Source organism: Ambystoma mexicanum, chromosome 7p (genome assembly GCF_040938575.1).
Source record: "Ambystoma mexicanum isolate Mex_15411 chromosome 7p, UKY_AmexF1_1, whole genome shotgun sequence".
In the NCBI taxonomy this organism is placed as follows: domain Eukaryota; kingdom Metazoa; phylum Chordata; class Amphibia; order Caudata; family Ambystomatidae; genus Ambystoma; species Ambystoma mexicanum.
The window spans coordinates 501,571,245-501,586,823 of NC_090939.1; the positions used below are offsets into that span (position 1 = coordinate 501,571,245).

A 15,579-nucleotide genomic window follows, 5' to 3' on the forward strand; every position below is an offset into this window, starting at 1 on the left:
GAGGCTGTCGGATACTAGGACAGACACAAACCCCGACAGATGAATTTGACAATTTCATTGTAGCTGATGGGGAGCCAGATGACGTTTCGCTCGGAGTCTCACCCCCTGATGATGTTGGAGCCTTCCACGCTCTTATGTCTAGGGTGGCCACGTTGTTCGGCCTTGCGCCGGAGTAATAGCGAAAAGAAAGTGTTCTATACCAGCACAGGAAATCCGTCATGTCCAGCCCGCTGTTGGAAGACGTCTGGGGCGATGGCCCAATCACCTTAGCACATCCTGCAACTGCCCCCGCTAAAAAAGACTGGTTCGACAAAAAATACAGAGCTCCTGAGAGCGATGCCTCCGTACTCAACCCACATCAGACTCAGTTGTCTCAGCTGCAGCCAGAAAAGGCCTGCTAATCCATCCTCATCCTGCTCTGTCCCCCCAGACAAGAAAGGAAAATGCCTTAACATCTTCGGTAAGAAAATTATCACCACTGCAGCCACGACTATCAGGGGGCCAAATGCAATGGCCATACTCTCACGCTACGATTGCGAACAGTGGTACAAGTTGGATCTCTTGCTTGAGTTCCTATCAGACAACAAGAAGCAAGAAGCCTTAGACATCTTCCATGAAGGCGAGTTGGATTCCAACCATGCCATTACGATCTCTGTAGACATCCCAGACACTGGTTTTCACCAGCTGGGGAATGGAGTGGTCCTGCGCCGGCAAGGTTGGCTCAAGGCGACAGATTTTCAACCAGACATCCATTCCAGGGTCGTAGCTATGCCCTTCTATGGATCTGCCCTCTTTGGAAAAAAGGTGGACGAGGCTCTGCAGTCCATAAAAACGGACACGGAAACCCCTTGCTCCATGGACATGCTTCAGCAAAGGCGCCAGTCCTTACGTTCAGGAAAAGGTTGCTATGGCAGGACTTTGCAGGATAACCGCACCACGTACCAGTCTTCGTCTTTTTACAAGACCCTGTATTCATCAGGGGACCACTACAGGAAAAGATCCCAGTTTTACAGGGGTTAACAACAACCCTGTGACTCAGCCCAATCAAGAGGCCAGTCCGGCAAGCAAGCCTGACCAGCCCGCTACTTGTTGTCAGGAGTACATTATCCGTTCAAAGCTCTTCCATTCGGCCTGCGGTCTGTCCCGCAAGTGTTTACCAAGTGCCTTGCACCAGTGGTGGCTCACCTGTGGCGGACGGGCGTCCTCGTCTACCCATGCCGGGACGACTGGTTAGTAAGGGCCCCCTCCTTTCCACTGGCAGAAACCAACACCGCCATCACCATCCATTGTCTACAGCAACTGGGGATTTCCATCAACTTCCTAAAGTCATGCCTTGTTCCATCGCAGCAGGGGCTCCATCTCGGAGCAACACTCGACACCCAGACCTGCTTCGCAAGAGCCTAGGACGAAAGAGTGGCAGCTGTTTTACACAAGGTGTGCTACCTCAACAGCGCCCTGAGTGACGCCAGTCCGCAACTACAAATCCCTGCTGGGGATGTTGTCATCATGCATCCCAGTCTCCAACTTTCGGTTACACATGAGACCGGTTCAGGAATTCCTCAATGCCCGCTGGGTCCAGTGCTCTGGGTCCTGGGACAACCACATTACCCTAACACCAGCTTTCAGACCAAACCTTCGCTGTTGGTCACTAAGGGAACACCTGGCGCAGGACTCCCCCTTCAGACTGCTGGACCAGCAGGCGACTGCAACGACAGGTGCTTCACTGGATGGCTGGGGCGCGCACTGCCAAGACCAACACACAAGAGGCCTTTGGTTGTAAGTGGAAAAGAGCCAGCATATTAATCTGCTGGAGCTACGAGCAATTTTCTGGACCCTGAAGTCTTTTCTCCCCCTCCTGAAGGGGAAGGTGTGGGGTGCATTTACACCGGCAAAACAGTGTTGATTGTTTTATGTCCGCAAGCAAGGAGGAACAAGGTCCCCACAGCTTTCCAATGAGGCCCAAGCCCTATGGCACTGGGTCGTACAGCAGGGCATGCTTCTCATTCCCCTCCATCTACGGGGGATTCAGAACACTCTGGCGGACTCCCTCGGCAGGGAGTTACGCGCCTGCCACGAGTGGGAACTCCACAATGACCAGCTACACCTGTTGTTTCAGACATCAGGCACATCAGAGAACGACCTCTTTGCCATCCACGAAAACAAACGCTGCAAGACCTTTGCTTGCCGCTTTCCCAATCCGGAGAGCGTGGGGGACACCTTTACAATTCCATATGAGGGTAAGCTTCTTTATGTGGTTCCCCCCCATTCCTCTGGGGACTCGAGTCCTACACAGCTTCAGACTGTATCGTTGCAAACTGATTTTAGTGGCCCCTGCATGGCCGCCTTGCCATCGCGTCGGCCCCACAGATAAGGCTGCTTCCTCACCAAGTGCTCCTGTCCAGGAATCAAGGAGCAGTACTGCACCACGACCCGGCCTCTCTCAATTTGACGGCCTGGCTCCTGTCTTCTTAGAGTTCGGAGCACTGTCCTTTCCGGAAGACTGTCAAGCTGTCCTGGCCAAGGCTAGAGCCTCGTCCACCTTGAAATGTTACAAGTGCAGGTGGAAACGTTTTCAAGTGTGGCGCAGAAGCCAGCGACTGCAACCTTGAACCAACCCGACCGGACAAGTTGTTGCCATATCTACTGTCCGTGGCTCAATCTGGGTTAACGCATTACTCCATAAAGGTGCAGCTAGCGGCGATTTCTAGGTACAAACCCGCAGCGTGTGTGCCTTCCCTGTGGTTTCACCAGCTGGTGAAGGTGTTTTTATAGGGGCTCTTCTGGTCTTTTCGACTGGTCCGCCGTCCTCCACCAGCGTGGCAGCTCAATGTGCTACTCTCAAGACTCATGAAGCCACCCTTTGAGCCCATGCACCAAGCATCTATTAAACACCTTTCCAGGAAAACTGCATTCTTGGTGGCCATAAGTTCAGCCAGACGAGTGAGTGAAATCCAGCCGTTTTCTGTGGACTTGCCCTATCTAACATTTCATAAGGACACAGCGGTTCTACGTACCAACCCAACATTTGTGCCGAAGGTGTCATCTGCTTTCCACCTAAACCAGCAGGTGGTTTTGCCTGTGTTCTTTGGCACACCCACGTCTCCAGCTGAACGTACTCTGCAAACTCTGGATGTGGTGCACGCCCTCAAGTACACTTACTAAATCTTTCCGCACAATGGATCAGTTGTTTGTTTCATTTGGACATTCTGGTCCTGGGAATGCTCACTCGGAGTCCTCCATTGCAAGATGGATTACTACCTGTATCTCGTTCTTCGATCAGCAAGCCGGTAAACCTCTTTCCGCGCAGGACCCGGGCTCATTCTGCCAGAGCAGTGGATGCAATCAGAGCTTTTCTCTCCGGAATTCCGCTGCCTGACATCTGCATACGTTCACCAGGTTCTATTGTGTTGACGGACATTCTGCAGAAGAATCTTGTGTCAGCCAATCGGTTCTGCAGAACCTTTTTGCGTGAGGTGGGTAAGTGGTAAGTTATGCTGGGAGTTTGCCTACGCCCTTGGCTATTGTTGTAATACTGCTTTATCTGTTCACAGCATGTGAATCTATGAAAGATCCGGTGCTGGAGAAGGAATAAGTTATTTACCTGTATCTCCTGTTCTCCAGCATTGGTATCTTTCATAGATTCACATGCGACCCTCCTACCTACCCCGCATGGCTCATCTTTTGGCTCTTGCTGCCAATCGCGTGCGCTGCCAAATCTGAAGATGGCCGACAGGGGAGGAGCTAAGGGAGTTGTTCCTATTGGCTGTGGGTAGTATGACCCAAAATGACTGTAATAGAGCATACAAGTCACTGAAAGTTTTCAGTTGAAGTGTAAAACTGCTCTGTTAGAGGATTCCCAGCCTGACAGGGAATATTCACAGCATGTGAATCGATGAAAGATACCAATGCTGGAGAACAGGAGTTTCAGGAAAGGAACTTATTCCTTTTCCATGATACCCTATGTATGTTCACAAATTAGCTGCTTTTAATGATTGTCATTTGTCCTCCGGTTTCTCATCTTCTCGGTATGGACGTTGTATCGAAATGTGCGCATTCTGCTGTCTCTTACGGCAAAGACCCCCCCTTCTCTCTCCTATTACTGACTAGCTAGCTAACTTCAATACGTTGGATGAATTGGCAAAGGACTTTTGTGATACACTTGAGAAGGCGGTTAATACGCTAGCCCTAATAAAAACTAGGCTGCTTAAACCCCAACCCAACAACAAATGGTATTCCTTGGAAATGCACACTCTAAAGATAAAAATAATTAGAGCCCTAAAGCAATGGCAAACAACTCAGGCATTTGAAGATAGAACTACTGACATTGCTACAGCTAAAGATCATAAAGAAGGCTTCTATAACTTGAGGATTGACAGGGCGAGTTCGAGGGAGCTGTTTAGGATACTCAAAAGAGCTAGAGGACCCATGTCCTGCTCTATCCCAGGTCACGAAGGACGCCAAATGGTGTCAAACCATCCAAGACACCATGATAAACTGGAGACTATTCAAAAGGACATCTCTCTAAAAACCAAGCAGGCACAGGAAGCCTGTTTGAATTTCCCACATTCAGTCTCCCGTGTGGACCATCCGAAATTTGATTTCCAGCCCATTAGCGAGCAACACCTGGCGAATGTTTTGAGGCAGCTTAAATCCACGAACTGTAAGGGAGACATCTGTCCTGCGCTGACCATTTAGGAGTGTGGCCTGCTACTTTTCCCGGTGATTACAAAATGTATAAATGATTTGTTTAGGGAAAGCTCTGTCATTGCCGATAACAAAAAAGCTTGGATCTCCCCATTGATAAAAAAAAACAAAAAAAAAACACTTTGGATGCAAATGTGCCAGGGAACTACCGGCCAATTACTAATGTCCCCTTTTTACTCAGGATATTAGATGAAGTTGCACAACAACAAATTGAAGAGTTTTTTTTTAATGTCATTATCACATCTTGGGACATAACCAATCTGGCTTTCACTGTGCTCATAGCACAGACCTAAACATCTAACATCTTTAACAAAGGTGGTACAGTGCTGCTGGATCTGTCTGCAGCGTTTGGCCTTGTCGATCATACCATCCTGGCGGACACACTTAGCAGCACTGCTCATTTTTCAGCTTTGGGGCTGGCTTGGTACGCTAATTTTTATCTGAGCGGAAGGCTAGAGTTTTCTTCCAGGAAGTTTCTGCAGAGGAGTTCCTAGTCTCTTGTGGTGTCCCTCAGGGCTCCTGCGTGTCTCACACTTTATTCAACAGCTTTACGCTCCCATTATTTGACCAATTGAATGCTGCTGGCATCATTTATGCTAACTATGCTGATTGTTCGGGAAGATTGTATGTAGTAACCCTGTGGGAGACTACACCAGCCGTGTCCTCTTGGCAAAAGGTAACCCAACCTTTAGTAGAAGTCTGTTTTGCACAAGTTGGTAAAGTGACTGGGCAGCCGGGCTTATCTCAAGAGTGGTGGTCAATGTGAGCTGTAGGGTTGTAACGTAGAGATTCACGGTGACATGTATTCAAATAACTCATATACTCAAGGTTTCTTGATAAAATAATTATTTATTAATTTACCAGTCAGTTTTAAAATAAGCCTTCTTTAGAAGGGAGCAATTGGCAACAATAAAAATACACTTCAAAATACACTTCTTCAGTTCAATATAGTAAGTAGATACCCCTTTGGGATGGAACACAGAAATTCTTACACCCTCAGGTGACTTCAATAGCTAGGACACTGTGGACATTAATATATCACTTATTACCCTTGCACTGTAATACTGAAGTTGTGGCAAAAAGGAAAAGGGTAGGGAAGGAAACAACGGTTAACACGTTTCTCAAACAGGTAAGCACTTTTGAACTCCCCTCACTCGCCTCCCCCCCAATGCAATGTAGATTCACCCTTACGCAGCTATACAAGTAAGGTATGTATGACTTTTTGGAGGAATAGTTAAAACGCAAAGTCGGAGGTTAGAAGATTCTTCAGGGAGCCATTAAAGCCAATGTCAATTGAGCAAAGTCTAGGGGAGCTGAAGCACTTCTTGTAGGTAAGTACAAGTCTTGCACAATGTTATACAGAGTTTTGTTGAAAAAGAATTCACTGTTGGGACACAAGCTGAGAGGCTTGTGAAAGGGCAAAGATGCAAGCAACTCTGCAAAGGGCAGCCAATGCAAGTATCAACTGAGAGCAAGCAAGCTACACAGACAAGAGGTAAGTACCCCTTAGTTCACAGTACCTTAGGTCTGAAGAAAGGCTTCCAGCTGGCTTCTGTTCCTGTTGTAGATCCTGCAGATCCTGTTGTTCCTGGCCCTCAGTCGTGGGGACAAGAGCGAGGCCATCTGGGGAATCCTGCAGTACGGTTTGAAGGTCGGTGGCAGCAATGAGCAAAGTTCAGATCAGCAGCACTACGCGGTTTCAGCTTCTCGCGAATAGCAACACTGCGGTTCTTGGACACCTTGTGCACTTTCCTTGCTTCTGGGGTCCAGCACTCTGTTGAGGTGGCTCAGGCTTGGTTAGTCCTGCTTTGAGGGAGTCCGGAGGAACTTCCTGGAACTCGGGTCAGAGTTAAAAACGATGCACTCTATTCTGGTGTTCCTGTCTCCTGGCACTCGGTTCCTGCAGCAGCAATGGTAGTACAGCCAGCAGAGAGAGGGGTTCCAGTCGAGTTCGTCTTGGGGTTGATTGGCCCCACCAACTCAAGGGGAGAAGTCGTCCTTTGCAGGGCTTCTCTAGTCGAGGCTAATTCGGAGCTTCAGCACTGCAGCAGGGCTTCACCGGGCAAACCAACGGTCCAGGAGTTACAGCAAGCTTCTCTTCAAAGTTCTTCTTCGGATTCCTTCGTCCAGTGGTCGACTCTGCCTTCCTTGCAAAAGACCTCCCCTTTTATGCAAGTCATTCCCATTCATTCGCAGCCTAGCTGTCACTCACACAGCAGGGTCGCTGTCCTCAAGGACAGCCAGCCAGCCAATCAGCTTGGGTGCATTCTTGTAACCAAGGAGACTAAGCACAGCAAGTTTTGGCATCCTCCCAGACACGCTGGAGCCCAGAGGCGGGCTTCACTAGTGAATCCCGCCAAAGACAAAACAAACAAAGGGACCAAACCTGGTTTGGGGCTCAGAATAAATCTCAAGAAGGACATTTCTCAGAGAGGTGAGAAGCGTAGAATACGGAGCCTACCTTCAAGATGAATGGTGGCTTTGTCATCTGCGACGCGAAGGATTTAGGAACGTCTGGTGTGGCTACTTTCACGCAGTGAGGTGAGATGGGGCTGTGCTCATCTCCGTTCAATGGAGGTGTATTATTGGGCACGTATTTATTCATTTGTGAATGAGTAGGCGAGATATACCAAGTGGACTGCTGTACTCCTATACTCTGAACAGGATTGTGACAGCTGGTGGCTAAAATCGCACAATGAGGAATAATTGTAGCCTTGATGTTATTCAATCAGTGTGGGGAAGTAAACGCAACGCTCACGGCAACACTGGAAATGGCATTTGAAGACATCACATGGTTCTTGGAAAGAGGGAATGGCGTGAAAATGCTAAAACTATGTGTGTAGATAGAGGAAGATGGAAAGCAATTGAGAGATAATTGAAATGAGAAAACGAATGGAATTTTGAAACTGACCAGAATCTAAAGTTTAACCAAGCATGCATTTTGAGTATGTAAATTGAAGGATACAAAGCAGAGGATGCTACTGTATCTGTAAAGTCTGGTTGTATAGATCCTGAGAATACAAAGCAGCACACGACATGTAAAAGGTGACTTGCTGGTTTACAATCCTTTTTTTTGTGGCAGGCTACGGAAATGTGATTAACCGAATTGTCTAAAACTCACTATAGTATTGTGCACAAGGATACTGCTGTGTTTAATATTTGCCCTGAGGTTTGCTAGAATGCGATGACTGGGTGCGGTCCTGCTTGCAGCATCAGTGGTGCTGCAATGCTGTGAATTTTAGCATGCGCCATGAACCACCCGGAGACACACAGCAACACGAGGGGGCGTGTAGACCTGCCTGAGAGCGGCCTCTGCATAAGCACGGACAGCAGCGCCGCTCTTGCACTTTTCTGAAGCATGCACGTGTGTTCTGTGAGCACCCCTCTAAGGACAGAGGCGAGTGCTCTGAGGCAGGCACCTCATGTGGGAATGCCTTGTATAACATGTACACACACTGACAAAAGACTACAGTTGTCTTTGCGGAACGACTAATTACCACGCAGCTGTCCATCTCTGTTAAACGTGCTGCCTGCAAGTTCCATCAATAGAACTGTTTGAGACAAGAGGAAAACATTTTTATAGGTTAGTGGAAAAATGTATGTAACATGGACATTCTCAAGAATAATAATATTCATCACTGCAAACTTTGGAGAATGTGGAGATAGGAGGATGCCTTAAACCCAAATGATCTCGTTGAAGCGCAGTTAGTGGCGCGTGTGGATGCTGCATTTTCAAAGAGAAGTTCCAGGAAGGCAAAGTACTCTGGGCTTGCAGTTTATTGGGACATTTGGCTGATGGTCCTGAGTTAGTGGTGACAATTTTTCTACATACTTGCATTCATACTGTATTTTTACTAGTGGTTTTGAATTGCAATGAATGTAAGAGGTATCCTTGCAATGCTAAATGATTTTGGAGTACACCAGAAGGAAATGGCTGTCGAAAATGAAAATTAATATGATTAGTGCTCTGATAACATAACATAATATCATTGGTCATGTCAATGTGTAACAAAAGGATTACATTTGGTGTAGAAATGGTCATTGAAAATGGTAATGCAATTTGCGGATAGCTACAAGGGGGTTTGATATGAGAGTTGGGTGCGACGCTGTGAATGTAATGTCGACGGATGGCGGGTAAGAACATAATGCATTTCATTTGTTAATAGAGGACTTTAAATCTGGATTTGTAGGTTGTTGTCATGAATGCATAAGTGTAAGTGATAGATTGATGAGATAATACTATCTAGAAGGGTGCGCCGTGGATATAGTTTTGCAGATGAATAATTTGCTGAATTGCTACTGAACTGCAAGGGTCATTTACTGATTTTCTAGGCTGATTAATGGTCTATTAGAAGTGATGGGTGCTGTTTGATTTTAGAAACAGTAGAGGGGTTAAGTTTGGAAGAGTTGCCATCATTGGTAGGAAGGGTAGTTAGTTTGAATTTGAGCATGAGATGTATTCAAATACAATGTATATGGAACACAATGACATTTATATAAATACACAATCTTGGAGGGAAGGATAGATCACCAAGGGGTATTCTTTTTTATGGTAGTCTCATTTACTTTAGACTTGAAGTCATTTTATTCATTGTGAGATGGGAATGGCTGGAATACGAGATTAAGAGTTATGTTAGTGATGGAGTTTACTTTTGATTGATGAGGTGCATATAACTACAGTGATTGGAGTCATGAAACTACAATGCAACAATTAATTGGGTGGTAAACGGTGGTTCTTACATTAGGAAGTGAACCCAAATTTTAAATAAATTAAGTTATTGGGTGGAGAGGGGGTTATGAGAGCGACAGGGTTCTTCAATATAGTAATAAAAAATCAGGGTACATGCTGATGTATATAATTATGTAGCTTGGGGCATAGGGTTTCTGGTGGGTATGGTTCAGAATACTGTGTTAGATGTATATATTTTTGCTAATTTTGATCCTGATGATTATCAGACTCTACGAGATGTACAAAGCTCAGAGTTTGTATGCGTTAGTCTTTTTGTGTGTTAAGTTGCGTTTATTCTTGTTTTTATTTTTTCTTTATTCCTCACTCCTCCCTCTTGGCTATAAAGTTTACTGTAAAAGTAAGTTAGTGCAAAATTTGGAGAAATTAATCCGTTAACTTTTATTTCATGGAATGTTAAAGGGATTGGCAGTGCTATTAAAAGACGTAAGGTCATGGCAAGGATTGGAGGAGTAGGGGGAGATGTGATTTTACTTCAGGAGACTCACTTAGATGAACAAACTGGAGGTTATTTGGCAAGCGCCAAATATTCACAGGTGATTTCCAGTTATTATGATTCAAGATCAAGAGGAGTAAGTATAATGTTAAGGAAAGGTTTACTGGTACGAATAGAAAAGGCAATTAAAGATGAGGAGGGCCGAATTTTACTGCTTGATATAGTTTATGATGGCAAGAAGATGACAGTTGGGACAGTGTATGCCCCGTGCTCTCCAAGCGTGCAGTTTTTCAGCTTGCTGAGTTAATTGCTGGATAAAATGGAAGGCGAGGTGGTAATTTTGGGGGGTGATTGATAGCAAACTAGATTGGAAATCGGAATGTAGATATAATAATAGGAAAATTTATGAGGAGTTGCAATCTTTTGTGTTCAAATATGGGCTTGTAGATGTATGGGGAAGAAGAATATTCCTTTTATTCCGCTGTCCATAACTCGTACTCAAGGATTGATTATTATTTAATTAGTAAAACATTAATCAGGCAGTGAGTTCAAATATTATGTGAAGGGGTATTTTGGACCATGCGCTGCTTGACATGAAGTTGGATTTGAAGAACATGGGGAGTAAGTCCAAAAGATGGAGGAAGCAAGCAAATCTACTTAAAGATCCTTTGGTTTTGACAGGGTTAGAGGATTTTATTAAACAATACTTTGAAGAAAATAAAGGTACAGCTGCTGTTAAATTTGTTTGGGATTGTTTTAAGGCGGTATTATGAGGTGAACTGATAAGCAGAGCTACGCATGCTAAGAAGAAAAATCAAGAGGAGATAAAAAAAATAGAGGAAGAAGTTAAGGAAATGCAGAAAGCTTGTGCAAATGGGGATTCAAAGTATAATAGGTTAAAATTAAGAAAACTTGAGGGCGAGATGAACAACCATGTTCAAACACTAGCGGATAAAGGAATCTTTTATTCAAAACAACGGTTTTGGGAACACGGAGAAAGGAATGGTAAGTTGTTGGCCAATAAACTTAGAGGGATGGCAATGGACACATGTATTTCCTCCATACAGAGGAAGGAGAGTATTTACATAAGAACATGGAAATCTCTGAATATTTCTGGAGTTTTTATGAGCAGTTCTACAGAATGGAACTCCATCCTAGTAATGAGGCCTTAGAAACATTCTTTCGATAAGATTACTCCTTCAAAATTAACTAATGAAAAAAAAAACAATACTTGAATCTGTGATTGAAGTTGCGGAAGGGTATAAATGCCATTTTACAGATGAAAGAAGGAAAATCACCAGGGCCAGATGGTATAGTTTCCGAATTTTGCTACTGAACTGGTGTGAGGTCTATAATGAATTTACAACATCGGGAATAATGTGTGATTCAATGAAGGAGGCCATGATCATTGTAATTCCAAAGCCAAATAAAGATGATAAAAAATGCGAGAACTATAGGCCAATTTCATTGCTGAATGTGGATTTAAAAATGTTCAGTAAAAATATGGGCTAATAGGCTAATGTCTTGTATGGGAGATATGATTGATGAGTCTCAGGTGGGTTTCACTCGAGGACGGTTTGGGTATGACAATATAAGGGCTGTGCTGAATGTAATTGGTGTACATTATGGGAAGGAAACAAATGGAATTATATGTTACTCTTACTTCCTGTCCCCTTTCCTCCATACTGTATGGCCATCCCTTCCAAGGGATGGGAGATCGAACCTTTTTCACCAGAAAAAACCTTCTTCCCCTTTAAATTTAGAGGCGCACAGGGGCACAGCACAGGGAGCATGCGCTACCCTGACTCTGCCTTCCAGGGCCATACCTCAGTCCCCTATTCCGCGTCGACAGGAAAGGGCCGAATTCAACAGCACTCCTGGGTTTGGCTTCGGCCATGTAATTCCACGCGCAGATACTTCTTCTCTTTGTCTTTTTTGTCTTATCTATCATTCAGGTACTTGGTCCTCCGGCATCACGCTCCTCCCCGGCGCATGTCGACTTCTACAGGGTTCAGCAGATGTCCATCCTGCAACGGTCTCTTCCCAACTTCAGACTGCCATGCCCTCTGCCTACATTGCCTTGGCTCAGACCACGTTTGGCAATCATGTTCGGCGTGTGACTCGCTATCCTCGAAGGCGCTGAAGAACAGACTAGCCAGGTGGAGGGAGCTCTTCCAGAGGTCGCCTCCAGAGGCTGTCAAAAACTTTGTGAAGCATCGAACCAGGCCCAAGGTAGGGCCCTGCAAGGGAGACTCCTTCCCAGGGACTCTCCCGCACGGTAGGGACCGGCCAGGTCCTTCTACCGACACGTGCACCGAGGCGGCTACAGCTACCGGCCTTCGGGTCGAGGGATCCTCGGATCCTCCCGGGCTCAGTGTTGCGGGCCCGGAAGGTTCTTGTATCGGGTCTACACCCGTGGGGCTATGCCCTAATACCGGCAATATGTCAGAGAGGGTGCCTTAAAGCAGCTCTACCGACCCCTGGGTTGAGGGTGTTGCACCTACCGGGCCAAAGCCGAGGAGCAGGGAATGGCTTCTACTCTAGGATTTCTGCCATTCAGAAGAAGAACCAGGCGGGCCTGAGAGTTGTGCTGGATCTTTCCACCCTCAACCTCTCCCTACCCCTGCAAAAATTCAAGATGGTTACGCCAGCTTTTATAGCGGAGACATTGGACAAGGGAGACTGGATGTGCTCCCTGGACCTGAAGGACGCGTACCTACACGTCCCTATTTGGCAGCCCCATCGTCCTTTCCTACGGTTCAGGATCATGGGCTACCATTTCCAATACAAAGTCCTTCCATTTGGCCTCAACTCGGCCCCCAGGGTCTTTAGCAGACTCATGAATGCTGTGCTGGCGCCCTCCTCAGAGCGCAGGGCTTCCACATCTACCCATACCTCGATGACTGGCTCGTCAGGGCTACATCTCCGGAAAGGGTTCGCCACCCTTCCCATGCCCTTATGAACACAATGCACGACCTGGGCTTCTCGCTCAAACTCAAGAAGTCACAGCTGCACCCTACGCAGACTCTGACATTCCTGGGTCTCATTTGGGGCAGGTGCTCCGAGAGGGTTTTCCTGTCGGAAGACAAAATCTCGGCCATCAAGAGGGCCACTGCCCACTTTCTCAGCAGAGAGCGGACCTCGGCATGGTGGTACCAACATCTCCTGGGTCTACTGGCGGCGATCCTGTTAGCCGTACCGTACACGAGACTGAGGATGGGAAGGATTCAGCTGCACTTTGTGGCCTCATGGAATCGGGAGCGGGGCTCGCAATCCGAGATGATCAACGTCTTCCATCTCTTCACCCGGACCTAACTTGGTGGTCCATGGACTGCAACCTACGGACAGGCAAGCCCTTTCGGCAGGCTACCATCACCACAGACTCCTCGCTCGAGGGCTGTGGAGCCACCCTGGATGATCTCTCAGTCCACAGCACCTGGGCTCGGCAGGAGCAGGGATACCACATCAATTGGCAGGAGCTGAATGCCATCTGGCTAGCGCTCAGAGCATTCCTACCACTTCTCAGGGGAAAGGTTGTCCTCATCCAGACAGACAACTCGACCAGCATGTACTACGTCAACAAGCAGGAAGGCACCAGATCCCCTCCTCTGTTCAGGCTGGCGATCAGCATGTGGGAATGGGCCCTGGAAAACATTTACCTCTCGGCAGCCCACCTCCCGGGGGAATCCAACCTGGAGGCAGACAGGCTCAGCAGGCTGAGAGCAGAAAATTACGAGTGGCAGCTAAACAACCTCATTATTCAGGAGATCTTCAACAGGTGGGGTCATCCCCAAATGGATCTCTCAACAAGAAGTGTCCCTAGTTCGCATCCTGGCAGGGTCAGGGCCTCTGCTCTCTGGGCGACGCATTTCACCTCCAGTGGACCGGCATGAAAGCCTATGCCTTTCCAACCAACTCCCCTGATCCACAGGGTCATTTGCAAGATCAAGGAGTCTCTCCGACTCCTCATCATTCTGATAGCTCCATGGTGGCTGGCCAGGCCATGGTTTGCGCAACTACTCAGCCTCTCGGAGTTGCCCCGGTACACCTTCTGACGGGCCCAGCACATCATCTGGCACAGCAGGGGGGCAGAATCATCCACCTCGCGCCAGGGGAAACTAGCCCTCACAGCGTGGTACCTGAGCAGGTAACGCTTCGGCACCTGAGCCTCTCACAGGCCAGTCTGGAGATCATACAGGGTGCCAGGAGCAAAGCCACCAGGGCCCAGTACAAAAGCAAGTGGACCAAATTCTGCCACTGGGCAGACTCCAAAGGCATCGACCCACTTGGCATGCAATTTGGACAGCATGCTCTCACTTTCGGCACACCTCACTCACTCGGGAGTACAGGTGGACACCTGCCGCACATACCTTGCAGCCATTGGGGCTTACAGGAATTCGGAGGAAGGCATTTTTTCCTCCTCCAACCCTATAGTCAATAAACATCTGACTGGTCTCGCTAGGCTCTACCCGCCCGTCAAGAGACCGCACCCTGTGTGGGACCTTAACATAGTCTTCAGTGCCCTGGCTCACAAACCATTAGAGCCAGTGGCGTCCGTGGGCATTAGGCTGGTCACCATTAAGACGGCCTTACTAGGCGGTCTTACCTCGGCACGCAGAGTCAGCGAGATCCAGGCGCTGGTCGCCTCTGAACTATATACTACCTTTCACAAGGTAGTCATGCGGATGCACCCAGCATTTCTGCCTAAGGTTCCATCTGCATTTCACTTGAACGAAGAAATAGTCCTTCCTATGTTCTTTTCCGATCCCAGGGACAAAGCAGAGAGTGCTGCACTGCCTGGATGTCAGGCGTGCCCTAAAATTCTACTTGGACAGGACCAAGGGCTTCCGCAAGTCAGATGCTCTATTTGTCACTTTTGGAGGCTGGAGGCCAGGCTATCGGGCCTCTAAGGGCTCCATTCCCCGCTGGATGGTCTCTGCCATCAAGGAAGCGTAGGAGGGCCAGCACAAGCCGCTCCCGGCCAACATGCATGCCCACGCAGTCAGGGCCAAGGCAACGGCCATCGCATTCCAGCGCCATGACCCTTGGCAAATCATAAGCAGGGCGGCCACTTGGACCTCTCCCTCGGCTTTCTGCAAGCATTACTGTTTGGACGCCGGCTCTAGATCTGATGCGGCTTTCGGACAGGCAGTTCTCAGGAACCTATTTGCTTAAGGAGGGTCTCCTCTCCACCCTGGGGCTACATTCAGTTGTAATTGCCCATACAGTATGGAGGAAAGGGGACGGGACGTAAGAGTAATTATGAGTTACTCACCGTAGTGACAAACTTACTCTTAGTTCATAGTCCCCTTTCCTCCATACGTCCCACCAACCTCACCCCTAATAATACTGGTATCATTAGGCAATGTTAAATCTATTGTTGACGCGTCAATGGGGGACTGAGGTGTGGCGCCGGAGGGCGGAGTCAGGGCAGCGCCTGCTCCCTGGGCCGCGCCTCTAAATTTAAAGGGCAAGAAGGTTTTTTCTGTTGAAAAAGGTTTCATCTCCTGTCCCTTGGAAGGGACGCCCATACAGTATGGAGGAAAGGGGACTATGGACTAAGAGTACGTTAGTCACTATGGTGAGTAACTTATAATTTTTTTGATGCTGAAAAGGCATTTGATAGGGTTAATTGGAAATTTATGAAATATACATTGTTGATAATGGGCCGTTAGCTGCGTACATCAGACAA

General features: G+C 47.5%; 1 protein-coding gene across 2 annotated transcripts in view; it reads left to right on the forward strand.

Moving 5' to 3' along the window:
• The window catches only part of MED14 (mediator complex subunit 14), a 1,766,813-nt gene that overhangs the window by 1,735,125 nt on the left and 16,109 nt on the right, over positions 1 to 15,579 (forward strand). The gene's annotated exons all lie outside the window — the stretch shown is intronic.